We start from the raw sequence: 10999 nt of genomic DNA, 5'->3' as shown, positions 1-10999 counted from the left end.
AATTGGAAAGGGAAGAAAAAAAAAAAAACCTGACCTTGTGTGTAGTGTTTTGTGTAGAGACTGTTTCTGCAGGTGTAGCAGAGTGTATTGCAGTGTCTGTCAGTGTGTATACTTTGTGTGTTTGTGTGAGTGTGTGTTTAGTATTGTGTCTTTGTGTGTATAATGTGTATACCAGTGTGTGTTGTTATGTGTATATTATCTGTGTGTGTAAAGAAGTGTGTATAGTGTGTCACTGTGTATACCTGTTCTAAGTGTGTGTGTGTATAGCACTGTGTGCATACTGGCAGACAACTGCCAGACACTGACCACGGAATTAACCCTTTTATAACCTCCTACCTGTGAACACCCAGTGGCACTGATTCCCATATTAAAATGGAATTAATAACCATTTGACAACCACTATGACAACCAGCAGGGATTGTGCGCCAACCAAGAGGAAGCCAGGGGCCGAAGCATGGTGACTGATAGCGATCCTGACCCCTGAAGGCCGAGCAGCTAGGTAGCATGAGGGGGAGGAGAGAGGGAGGCAGGTATGCTGTAACGGTGTATATAGTGACTAAGTTATGCAGAGAGGCAGCACGGAACGCTGCCAGTTTGTATGTGTGTACCTGGTAGGGTACAGGCAGAGAAAGTACCAGCCTTTGCATTGCTGGTATTTTTGCAATACCGGCGCTGGCCACACAGCCTGAAATACTCAGTGTCCCTTGACGCTCAAAATTCACCTCAGAGGTGTATTCAAAACCTATACAATACACAGAGCTGGGCAGACTACAGAGATACCCATGCAACAGGTAGAACTAAATAAGAAATAATACACAGAACTGAGTATTACAAATACAAAACTGTATTTCTAACACTAAAGTCACTTACATGATTCCCACTCCGAGGTCCCTCGGGACGCGCCTCAAGCGACATCAGCAATGCGGGGATAAAATGTGCATGTGCGGACAGAGCACTGAGTTCTGAAGAAGTTAAAGCAACTAACAAAACCACCTTCCATAAGAGTGACATAATCCAAAGGTATGAAGAGAGGCAACTCTAAAGCTGAGAGAACCAATGGATGATCCCATGACAGAGAATGAGATTTAATGGACGGATGAATGTGTATGACTGCCCTCAGAAATCTTATCACGTCATCATTAAAAGAAAGGACTGACAAGGCATAGACTTGCATTTTCAGGGTATTACTAAGGACTTTATCCAAACCTTCATGAAGAAAACTCAGCAAATCGGATGACGTCAATTCAGATGGAGATCTGATAGTCCATTCTTTGCTGCCAAGCTACAGAACACATCCCATACCCAATAGTAAAAGGGAGGATGTGGATTTTTTCCATGCCTGTAATTAAGTAGCAATAACAGTGTCAGAGAAACCTCAACCTTCCCCTTTAGTCTACAGGCCATCAGTTGTATTGACTGCGGGGATGCACAGAACAGAGGATCCCGAATCAACAGGTCCTGGTGTGCTGAAGGCAATGTAGGGGGTCTGCACAGACTTGATATGAGAGGAAATCATTGTCTCCTGGGCCAATGAGGGCTAACTCCCAGGATTTCAACCCTCTCTTACTGAATCCTTCTCAATAGCTTGAAGCTAAAAAGTACCGACAGTAACATATATCCCTTGTGAAAGTTCCACCAACATGACAGAGCATCCGTGCCTTCCAACTGAGATTAGTTTGAGGCTGTTGCCATCAAGCTATCTCCAGAAACCACTACTTATCTGTTATCATATAGTAGGGCCATTGAGAAAGGTTCCATCCAGTTGGATGAATCTGGTGCCTGCTGAGGAAGTCATCCTTCAGGTTTGTCCTCCCCTGGCTAATAAACTACAGTGAAGTCAGTATAAGTTGCATTTTCAGTTGAATCTAGGGAAACCATTTAAATCATTTGTTGTGTTGAGCTATTTCAATTGCTTTTGTTTGATTTGTTCATTGCCAACAGCTGAAAACAGTCTGTAAAATTTGACAATAAACCTGATTTTCAATGGGAGTTGAATAATTTTTAATATACCTGTATGGTTCAAGACATTGAACAGAGGAGACTCATAAACGAATGAGCAATGATTTTCCTGGAACGAAGACTTCTCAAACTTTGTCTTGCATACAGGTTACCCTGTCTTCTGAGAGAGTTACTGTAGCCTTGTTCGTATTAAAAAGAACCCCAAGATAGGACACGTTGATGATCTGTGATGGGATTAACAGGCTCTTTTGCCAGTTGATTATCAATCTGTGATGCTGTAAAAGAAAATAACTCTTTCCTGTTGACTGCCCAACACTTGTCTTTCTCTCACAGGACAAATCCATCCAGATAGTGTAAAATGAATATCCCCTCCGGACTGCAAAAAAAAACAGCTTTCCAGTTCGGAATCACGAAATGATCTCCTATCTGATCCTAAAGTTCTCCTCCTACCTTTGTCACTTTCACTGGGAAAAGCACTCTTCTACCATCAGCAGCTTTTTAAATGCAATCATCCAGAGATTTTGGTGGTAACTACTGGGGATTTCCAAGGTGGTCTTAGGGAGCTGAGATATACAATCAGGGAAACAGCAGTAAAGCCACTGCACTCTTTTATACCATGAACCAAACAATGAAATTGTGGCTTACCTTTTACCTCTTGAGTGCAACCTATTTTAGCTGCAGAAGCCATAGAAACACTATGGCTCCGGTTCTGACTCCATATTAACTTAATCTCAATAAAGTTGCTATGGGGACTGGAGAACAGAGGCACTGTTTTACCTTATGGTGTTAAACCGTTTTTGTTGTTTTTTTTCAACCCTTAGTTTAGTTTCCAGGTGCATAGAACATCAATTCATATGTTTTCCTGTTAGACGCTCTGCTAATAGCGAACCAAGCATTGGCTCGGCAGCTGACACTCTCAGCCTGCCAGTGGCCGCCAATCCAATGCTTCCCTTTTAGCAGAGTGGCTGAGAGGAAGCAGCAGGACGGGTACCTGAAACAGAATTTTAGTGTTAAACTGTTCCAGGCCACATAACAACTTGATTGAGATAAAGTTGTTATGGGGCCGGAGTGGCCATTTAATTGTATAAATAACATAGGAGCAGTTACACGTGTTCTAATAACTGCAAAAGACCACAGAAACACTCTTATACGAGTATATTTAAATATATTTTGTTAAAATGTATCTCTCCCCTCAAAAGAATAAAATTTGACAACTGGACCAAGGTTATAACTAAATACTATAACTATCCTAATGAATATTTGCCCATGGCCTTTCTTTTTAAGCATTACCAATTCAAAGGCAGCTGTTTTTTTAAGAATATGTTGTTGTTATGGTGCTCGATGCCCCTTTATTTCAGATGAAAGGGGAATGTAATGTAAATTTTGTTAAAGGATGCCATCTGCTGGATTAATTAATGCATTTTCATACTCTACAGTATCTGTGTTGTGATTGTATTGCAATGGTGACAAAAATCTCTGGCATTGTCATTTAGTGCAGAATCCCATCGCAAAGATGGTAGTCATAAGAATATATTAAAAAAATAAAGGACTGTGAAAATGTATTACTAGGTAGAGGTAACTTTCTTTAAAATGTGTTTGCAATATTTTCATCTCGAAGACATTCCATTTGCATTTATAATAAATGACTCTTTGTATGGTACGTAGAAGGGGCTTCCTGTTATGGATGTAGTGTGCACTGTTCACTTAGCAGCAGGAATCAATGAACACTTCTTCATCTGCTTCATCAGGATAGGGTTAATAATAATTAAAAAAAAAAAAAAGGTAACGTAAGGATTAACAGAGAAGCTTGTCTACACAGACATAGCATTATGACAGCTATGTTAGTTCATAAAATATTGAAGGAGGAAATGCACTACTTTAGGAAAAAAATTGTATTTTTTCATGTTTGCATTGGAATGAGATTCAATATTTTCTGTATGTACCCAAAAGTGCACAATTTGGGTGTTTTAAGCGATTCCTACCAACAAGGCATCATAAGCTTCTCTAGACTTTAACCCCTTAAGGACAGAGCTTCAGAAGCTTGTCTTTCACTTAATGACAACGGCATTTTTGGCATTTTTTGCTATTTGCGTTCAACTGCAATTTGCTTTTTACTTATTCATTGCACCGACACATATTATATACCATTTTTTAAAGGACAGAAAGGGCTTTAATTTGATGTAACACACATATATATAAATGCTTATTTATTATTAAAAAAATACAGAAATATGCAAAAAAATGAATTTTTGTGTGTTTTTTTTACAGTTTTTGCAATAATAATGTGTACATAATTAGTGCAGGTTAAGGAAAGTAATTAAAAATAAATTCATTTAGTTGTTCTGAATTACAGAATATATAATGTGTCTGGGATTTTCAGTTTTTTTTGGTAGTTACAGGTCACAAAGCACAAGGAGTAAAATACACTTTTTATGTGGAGCGATTTTAGAATTTGGTATGTTTGTCTTGTAAGCCTAAAAGCCATAAAAGAAAACAAAATTGCCACACAAAAGTATATATTTATATAAAGTAGACACCACAGGCTATTTACCTAAGGTTGTTTTGACACTTTCTACGTAGCCATTTTACCGCCAACCTCTGCTAAATATTGGAGTAAAATTGTGTTTTTTGGGGGTTTTCGCACACAAACTTATAACAAAGAACTTCTCATGTGTATTTTGTAAAGTTGGTGTGTGCTATTCCTGTACAAAGTTTTATTATGTGTTCAGTTACTTCTGCTGAGTACAACGGTACCCCCATTGTATGTCTTTGGCACTATTTCGTGAAGCTACAGTGCCATATAGGAGACCTGTCCTTTTCAGTATTCACAGTAGAATTTTGAGAGACGGATTTAATGAGCCTATGCTTCCATTTGGGGTATTATAACAGTTTGACTGTTCAAAAAAACCCCACAAAGGCCTACCATTTGTAAAAGTAGACACCCCAGGGTATGTCATAAGGTGCATATTGTGCCTTAACATGCCCCCATTTTTTTACCATTACATGCCAAAGTATGTGGTAAAAAATAATTTTGTGCATTTTTTACATACGGATTGCATTTTTGCTGGGCATTTTGTATATTTCATATGTGCCACTAAGCTCAAACCCCCCAAATTATGCTCAGCTAAGTCTTCTGAGTAAAAGGACACCCCCATTGTATGTCTATGGCACTATTTCGTGAAGCTACAGTGCCATATAGGAGACCAAGCCATATCAGTTTTTACCGAACTTTGAATTTTGACCCCGGGCCTAAGTGCAATTTCCAAGCATCTTCGCAGGTTTTAAATTCAAACTACCCCACAAAGGCCTACCATTTCTTAAAGTAGACACCCCAGGGTATTTCAAAAGGCATATTTTGAACCTTAGCGTGGGATCATTTTTCCGCTAGCGTGTACCAGGTGTAGTGGTAATAAGCGTTTTTTTCTGCCTTTTTGACACACAAAGTGAGTTTGCACAGTATATTTTGCAAACCTTATGTGTACTACCACTGTATAATACTTCATATGTTGCTCAGCTATGTCTGCTGAGTACAAAAACACCCCCGTATGTACCTTTGCCAGGTATATGTGGACATCGGAGGGGCACATTTGGGACACAGCCATTCCATTTTTTTTCAAACTTTCCATTTTTACGCTGTGCCCATGTCCCATTTTAGAGTATTTTACCAGGCTATATAAACCAAATACCCCATAAAGCCATACCATTTCTTAAAGAAGACATCCCAGGGTATTTTAAAAGGCATATTTTGAACCTTAGCGTGGGATCATTTTTCCGCTAGCTTGTACCAGGTGTAGTGGTAATGAGCGTTATTAAATGTATTTTTTTACTTTTTAAAACTTTTTTTACTTTTAAAACTATTTTTTAAACTTTTGTTTTGCTTATTAATTTTTTTAAAGTTTCCTAAACTTTCGTAAAACTTTTTTTTACAGATTTAACATTTTTCTAAGCTTTTTTTTTACGTTAACCCCTAACTAGCAGTAAGCAGCACTAACAGTAAATTCCCCATTTTCCCATAACTCCCACCCACCCCAGTTATCAAAATATTTAATTATACAATATTTAAATTAGTTAATTAAATAAATTTAACCCCTGAGGGTTAAAAAATAAATAAAAGTTAATCGTCAGGGGTTAAAAAAAAATTAGATCACAGTATAATACTGTGATCTGTATTTTGATCACTGTAGGCAGTGATCGACTGGCAGGGAAGGGGTTAATTTTTATTTGGACTGGGTAAAGGGTTTATTTTTTTACATTTTTTACTTAAACGTTATTAAAACTTTTTTTTAACTTAATTTTTTAACTTTGTAAAGCTTATTTTTAAACTTTTTTTAACGTTAACGCCTAGTTAGCCTAATACTAAATCCCCCAATTCCCCACTAACTTCCACCCTCCCCAGCTAGCGAAATTTATAATTTTAAAATATTTAAATTAATTAATAAAAATAAATTTAACCCCTGAGGGTTAAAAAAAATAATAATTAACCCTCAGGGGTTAAAAAAAAAAATCAGATCATAGTAAAATGTAATCCCTGCCAATTGATCACTGTAGTCAGTGATCAATTGGCAGGGAAGGGGTTAATTTTATATTAAAATGGGTAAAGGGGGGGTAAAGGGGGGTGGGATTTTAATTTAACTTTATTGTTTTGTCACCAGGGGGCAGGATCACTGAAGATCCGGCTCCCTGCACTTCACACAGAACCAGGAAGTGCAGGGAGGCGGAGGTGAGTATAGAGAGCACATGTGCCCGCTCTGGCATGCTGTCAGAGCGGGCACATGTACTCTGACAGCCCGATCCGGTGCTCCCGGTCTGCCTCTAATGCAGAGGCAGACCGGAGCACCATTAACCCCACGATCGCCGCGATTGCGGCGATCTGGGGTTAATTTTAACGGGTGACGGACGAGGTCCGTCACTCGTCGTTAAGGCAATCCCCAGAGTGACGGACCTCGTCCGTCACTCGTCGTTAAGGGGTTAAGCTCGTTTGAGCAGGACCCTCATCTACCTATTGTTCCTGTGTCACTGTCTAATTGAGTCATTTATTGTAACCCCCCCCCCCCCCATCCCTTTCATAATATTCTAAAGCGCTGCGGAATTAGTTGACGCTTTATAAATGTCAATCAACTGGGATGGAACTAACCACTATTGCTTTTTTTTTTTGTGAATGACGAATTTAAAAATAGTAATTGCATACACTGAAGTAACACTCCAAACATCACCCCTACAGCTGGCTGCAGTAGTTATGGTGCCATGGATGTCCTGGCTCAGATCCACAGTAAGTAGACAAACTGTTTTTGTTCGTTTTCCTAACTAGTCTAGGCTACACCTGGTATCCATACTGCATTCAGCCTTCTCCTGCAAGCAAGCCAGATGTCTCTATTGAACAAAGCAAGGCTGATGCAGAACCGCACCTTAAGCCAATGGTCTTGCATGGCCCTTCTTTGCCTTTATAGAGCAATCCATATTCTCCAGCTGGATACAGCTGCAGCAACACAAGTTAAAATGCCAATCTAGCCACCTAAACAACATGCTTAAAGTTGTCATGCTACACACAACACTGCTCATTTTATATCCAATAAAAGTTTATTGAAATCTAAGTCATAAACTTATAGGAAAAACTGAGTTTTTGAGAATGTGTTGAATCCAGGAGGCAGGGCACGATCGACTCTTTATCTGTGCACCGGCTGAGACATTTTATTGTGTTGCAAAAGAAGTAATACAACCTGCAATGAAGGGGGCATATCAGTTACTCTTTCCACAACATAAATGTCGTGCCAGAAATCCTGGATCTCTGAGCAGTGCCACTAAATGTGGAGCAGGCTGTCCTCCTCCTCTCACATCATCAATCGTCTGAGTAGGGAACTGTGTCTGTAACACATCTAGCGTGTAGTACCAATGAGCCAGGAATGTATGTGATAGCTCCTGTGTTTTTGCATCATTGGAGCTTTTAACCCCTTAAGGACTAAACTTCTGAAATAATAGGGAATCATGACATGTCACACGTCATGTGTCCTTAAGGGGTTAAAGGTCAGCTCTATCATTTTATTCCATTCTGACTCTGTGAATGTCAGTCCCAAGGCCTCCTCCCACTTTTCCAAAAAAAGGGGTGGTAGAGGATATCTACTCTGAATCAATATGTTGTATAGTAGAAATATCATCCTACGGGAAAGGAACTCATCACAGCAGTTTGTCATTTAGATCTCTCCTTAAGCACATGTTTTGTGGGATCGATGGTATGTAGTGAGATAGCTGGTGATGTGTAAGAGTCTGCATTAATTGTGTTTGTCCCTGTAGGAAGCAGTTCCCTTAGGGTGTTGGTGTTCCCCTAGGGTAAAACCTAGTGTCTCACTCTGGGAAAAGTAGTTTTAATGTGCCTCTGTTTCCGGGAACGCTGGGATGTCCCACAGAAAGAGCATGGGAGGGTCGATAAAAGGTACCTTGTTCCTGTATGACACCAGACTGCCATAGTTGCCTCCACCAATGGGTGAGACTTTGCTCTTCTCGCACCCTCCAGAGAATCCAAAATGGGATGGCCACCAGATCAAGCCCAGTGAGACAGTTTCAAGACCCACCCAGATCCTGGATCTATCTGCCACCATCCGAGAGGTTATCCTGGAGAGGTGTGTTGCGAAGAAATACTTTTTCAGGTCAGGGAGGGCAAGTCCTCTTAATTTTAGCATTAGTAACAAATATGCCAGATGTGGGGACTTATTCTTCCATATGAACTTACAGATATACAACCGGAGCTTAATAAAAAATCTTCATGGTATCTTGATTGGTAGCATTTGTAGTAGGTATAGGTCATTTTCACAGCATTTATTCTTACTATCCAAGATAAGTGGGTTTCCCCCCTATTGAAGATCTGGAGGGTACAGGTTATATAAAAAGAGGAGAAAATTAACTCCATAAGTTTGATCCAAGTTGGCTTGGAACCATATGCCTATGTATTTCATGCTTGAGATGGAGATATTGAGCATCTCCAATTTTGCATTAGTTACTTATAAATTGGAGAGCTGTCCATATGCACTGAATTCAGATAAATTTGCTGGAGACCACAAAGATAAGGTTGTCTGCGTAGGCTATGACAATGTGATGTTTTGGACAGAAATCTCTGGATGCCTGTGTTGGTCCTTATGTTTTTCATCACAAGTTCCAGAGTGAGCGCAAACAGTATAGGGGACAGTGAGGCATTCCTGTTGCGTCCCATTATGATTGGGGAAGGGTATGAGAGGGCTTGTATTCCCTGCATGAACTGGGTTCCCGGCCCCAGTGTTAGGAAGAAGTCCCAGTCCACCCTGTCAAACACTTTCTCTGTTGACAGATGAAGACCCAGGACCGAAGGGTCGAGCACCCAATGGGAAACACTATGCTCAAATCTTGTTATCCCTAGCTTCTCTGCAAGTGAAAATCCTGACTGGTCTGGGTGTATGATGGCTGGTATAGATGATGACAAGGGCATTGCAAAAACTTTAGTTTCAGATCTACATTTACTACCAAGGTCTGTAACTGGCACAGCGTTTTGTATCTCAGCCTTCCTTTGGGGAATTGAGGCAGATGTGATTGTTCAATCACGTAACACCCCTCCCAGTATAGGGAGTAGTTTCAGAGTGAAAATCTTGTAGTACTGGAGGGTGAACCCATCCAAGCCCAGGGATTTTTCCGATTTAATGGCCCTCCCAAGCTCCTCCATGATGTGGGCTTCCAATTCCTCGATTGCCTCTGTCGGAATGTTGACAGATATTGTCTGATCTTGGCCTCTCTTTCGGCTGTACCTCTCTCTTCCGTTTGGAGGTGGTACTTTCACTATAGGTCTGGTTACGTTTGTCCTTCCACATTTTCTCCCCTGGTCATAGAGCAGATGGCAGCAGCGGAGGAATGATCCCTTGATCTCCGATATTAGGGCGTTCACCAGTTTGCATCTGAGTGCTAATAATTGTTGGTATATTGCCACACCCAGGGATGTCATAAGCAGGCGATCAGTCTCGCTAGATCTCCTTGTACTAGAACGTTTGCTCATTTTATAGAGCATAAAAGTTCAGATACATTGTGCAAGCAATGTATAATTGTTGAAACATTACTATAAACTTACTATAAATATAAACTAAAGCAATATGTATTCAGCTTAGAAACTGGCATTGCTTCTATACTGTTGTTTGAGTGACTTAAGAGAAATAGGAGAACCCTCGTATGGTCAGTTCTCCTGCTCTATCTCAAAACACCTACTTTACAGGCACCGATTACTCCAAAAGAAAGAAATAGAAGAATGGATTGATCGATGTTGTAAACACAGGTGGTTCCTCTATTTACTACTTAAAAGTCTTAAAACATAGAATTTAGCAGGGCTGACCGTACAGATATCCCATAACATTGTTGGCTGGCAATGAAGCCAGCATCGTCAACAGCAGGAGTGCTTTCCCAGTGGCCTGTGCGGGAAGCTGCTCACACTGTAACCCTCCCACGTGTGCCAGGCAGCTTGACATCTTGGTAGTTCTATGGGTGGAATATGTGTGAGACAGCACCTGCTTGACTCAACGCGCCCGATCCCTTATGAGAGTCTGAAAAATCTATCCAGAGGCCAAGAACGTCTCCAGACAGCAGAGCAAATTAAACTGCAGTTTTGTAGAGACACTGGGTATTTGACAGTAATCAAATACCACCAGCTTCCAGTGAACATATTACTTGGAGTCTTACCAGTGTGGGAGTCTTCCCACCCAAGTGAACCATTACATATTTTGGTCCAGATACTTGATTTGGTCTGCACTATTCTATGTGTTTTTTATATTTACAGATCCTATTCATCAGTTTAGCACACTCTTTTTGGTAAACAATCGTCAACATCTTGCCTGAGAAAGAATGGTCAGTTACAGAAGATGTCAGAGAGAATGTGAATTTAAGTGTTACATTAGTACAACACCCTCAAAGACAGGGTGGTAGTAAAACTGGCACTCAGCAAGTAGGTAAGTAGAAACTTAATTTCTCATTACAACATTAAATATATAAGTGACCGTTAATACTTTAATATACTGTTCCATAGTGTGCAATTACA

The sequence above is a fragment of the Pelobates fuscus genome, chromosome 2 (genome assembly GCF_036172605.1).
Source record: "Pelobates fuscus isolate aPelFus1 chromosome 2, aPelFus1.pri, whole genome shotgun sequence".
In the NCBI taxonomy this organism is placed as follows: Eukaryota; Metazoa; Chordata; class Amphibia; order Anura; family Pelobatidae; genus Pelobates; species Pelobates fuscus.
This window is presented reverse-complemented; position numbering follows the sequence as displayed.